General features: G+C 37.5%; 1 pseudogene; it reads right to left on the reverse strand.

Moving 5' to 3' along the window:
• Window positions 1-227: 227 nt before the first annotated feature.
• LOC102029260 lies at window positions 228-2,707 on the reverse strand (annotated as a pseudogene).
• Between the last annotated feature and the right edge of the window lie 564 nt (window positions 2,708-3,271).

Raw genomic sequence — 3,271 nt, forward strand, 5'->3', positions numbered from 1 at the left:
ATTTATGAGTATGGTCTCTAGTTGAATCCATTTACCTATAAAAGTCTCCAGTTTATCTTTCCTTATAGCTGAGTAATACTCCATTGTATAAAAATACCACATCTTTTTTTACATTCCTCAGTTGACGGACATTTGAGTTGTTTTCAAGATTTAGCTATTACAAATTGGGCTGCTATAAACATGGATGCACATATACTGCTGTGTATGATGTTTTCAGTTCTTCTGGAAAAATATGCAGGAGGGGAATAGCTGAGTTGAATGGGACTTCTAATCCTAATATACTGAAGAATCACCAGACAGATTTCCACAGTGGTTGCACCAGTCTACACTTGAAATGTGTATTTCTAACATTTGTTTTATGCAGCATGAAGTTTAGGTCAAGAAATTCCAAATCCCACGTACCCACAGTTCACTTAGAAAATTCCTCTCAGTTATGGCTCTGTAGCAGATTTAACAGATTAAATATGAAGTATTCTAGCTCCCTCTATTTCAAGTATCAAAGAAATATGAGGCTCAAATCTCTCTAGGTTGTAAATGAAGATACAAAGCTTTATAGAAAAGTTAAACATATCTTAAAATAAAATACTAATTGAAACAAGATGCATAGGCTGAGTGTTTATCTCTGGTAGGCTGTTCAGCACTAAGACTTTAAAACAATTTTCAATTTGAATATTTACTAAAAGTGATGAACATAATTTGTCTATAAATACACGGTTTGGGAGAAAAAAAATTCTAAAACTTTTAAACATTTTCACTTTAGCTTTGTTTCCTTTTGAATGATACTAATTTAAATGTTCATCTGAACATAAACATTTGGCCTTACAGTACTTAGAATGATGTAACTTACTTTGGAAAGAAACAGACTTTAAAGCACTAGAGAAATAATTTACTAAGACTGTGTAAAGTCAATGGCAACAGAAATTCTGCAGTATAGAAAGTATCTGGTACCGCAGTTTCAGAGTGAGCTGATCTTCAGAAATCTTAATACCATAAAAAAAACCCCAAAAAGTCAAATCCAAGAAACTGCTGCAATAAAGCATTATTTGTAAAAGTCTTAGTCTTGATCTCAGCCTGAGTTAGCGTTACTCCTTAAAGTAAGCAACTTTCCACCTTTCTGAGGCACACTGAGTTTTCAGCTTAGAAAATAACCTAACCTGTGCTTAACATAGTCAGCAAGGAGTATGAATATTTTAAGGTCTTCCTGCTTCTTTAAAAAGAAAAAAAAACAAAAAACCAGATGTCTCATTAAAGAGTAATAAGAAATATACCCTACTTTCAGATGTTAGATTTTCTCAAACTGACCTAATTATATAAAATTTTAAGAATCATGTGAAAGTGTGGAATCAACACCCCATGAAAACTGTGACAAAATTAAACATCACTACATTGAAACTCTAACTTTAACTCAAAAACACAAATCATGAGTCTCCTATAACATTAATTTTAAAAACACAAAGAAGTGAAAAGTGCTATTCTTCAAAAAGTACAATTTTTCTCTCTACTATATCACACAGAATGATTTCAGTTCCCCTGTACTAAAAGCTGAATTTTTGAAAACTAGTAATACAGTAATCGCCTATGTTTCAGCTGGACCCCTAATAAGTCTTCGTATTCCTCTTTTTCCTGCAGGGCCTTTTGGTTTTGCAAAACTTTGCTTTTGTGCGAACTGCTTGGCATGTACTGCCTCATAAAGGAAGTCGGCAGTCAGTTCCTCCCCACTATCTACCTCAGTCTTTCTGATCACACCCATCTGTAGTCATCCTACAATCTCGAGCAGTGGACTCTTGCCCCTAGAGTACAGCATCCGCTCTCTTATGCTGCACGTGTATCCCGGCATTGAATAAATAAAAACCATGGACTCTAAGTAGTCTCCTTCTTGGGAATGTTTATACAGAAAGAGATGATAAGGTGCTGAATCTTTGGGAATCCTTTTTGGCAAATCTTTCAGTTCTGTATTTGTTGTATCTGCCAAAATTATAATTTCATTTTTTATATCACTTTCCAATTTCACATAGTTCAGCTGTCTGTTGTTCAGTTTTCCAAAGCTTGAACAGCTTCTCGAGAAATAGGAAACGCTACTCCTTGTAGCGTTTGATGCTTAGTGTCCCCACCGACGTCAGTGTGTACCTCATTGATTTTAATCTATCATAATTCTTCCTCCGCTGCAGTCGGGGGGAGGGGCTGTGACAACAAATACTTCTTATACCGTATAACGATACATCTTCCTTTACTGTACCAAGTACTTCATTTTTAATGTGGCCACCACCAAACTCCTTTTTCAGAGTGGCTCTTGTTGCTGCATACAACATTTTTGACGAAGATGAGAATGATCTGGGGATGATGCAATAAATATCCACTGGTATCCGTGGGCATTCTGAGAATCCAACCTGAATAATAGATAAAATGGCTGCTTGTCCTCCAACAGGGGCAAAATGAAGCCCTCATAATCCTTATCCCAGAATCTGAAGGCTGACTACACGATCCAACCACAAGTTGCTCATTTTCAATAGATATTTTGAGAAGTCTGTATTTTCCATTTCTGGCTCTGGCAAAGATCTCTTTAACACCTTCACTTGCTTGGATGTGGGTCTGGTGGGACATGGCGGCAGCGGGAGCTCAGGCTCCAGGAAGTAGCGGGACCTCCGCCGGCCTCCTGCGTCATCCGCCCGCGACTGTTTTGCTCCGCCCCATTGCTTTTGTTGTCATCCGCTACCATGAGCTGTTGCCCCTCTGCCTTGTGCCACCCCAATGGGGAGCCAGCTGATTATAGACTGAAACCTCTACAAACTGTGAGCTAAAGAAACCTTTCCGCCTGTAATTTTGAGCATTGGGTATTTTGTCTCAGCAATGAGAAAAGTAACTAAAACAGTAGTAATTTTTCCACTTATCTTGCCTGGGCGTGCAAAGCCCTTTCAGTACACATGCCTAGTTCTTTTTTCTGCTCCATTAAATCCTACTGATACACTTCCTCTCGGTTTATTTTTGGGAACATCCATTATCCATACATAGGCTACTTGTTCTCTGCCCTCCCTGTTCAGAATTCAGGAAGAAGCTCTAAAAAGCACCCCTCTTCTCAGGCCATTATTATGAGTTTTAAGTATATTAACCTAATTGTAGTTCAATGGTCAATATTTTAAACCTAATGATTTTTTAGCATTTTAATAATGCTAAGTGCTGCCTATTAACCAAAACTCTTGGGACATAAACTTCCCTTAACACTTTCTCAAGGCAAAAGCAGAAAAGTATTGCAGTTTATTAAGTTTTCACGATC

This window comes from Chinchilla lanigera, unplaced genomic scaffold (assembly GCF_000276665.1).
Source record: "Chinchilla lanigera isolate Chin_1 unplaced genomic scaffold, ChiLan1.0 scaffold00052, whole genome shotgun sequence".
Lineage (NCBI taxonomy): Eukaryota > Metazoa > Chordata > Mammalia > Rodentia > Chinchillidae > Chinchilla > Chinchilla lanigera.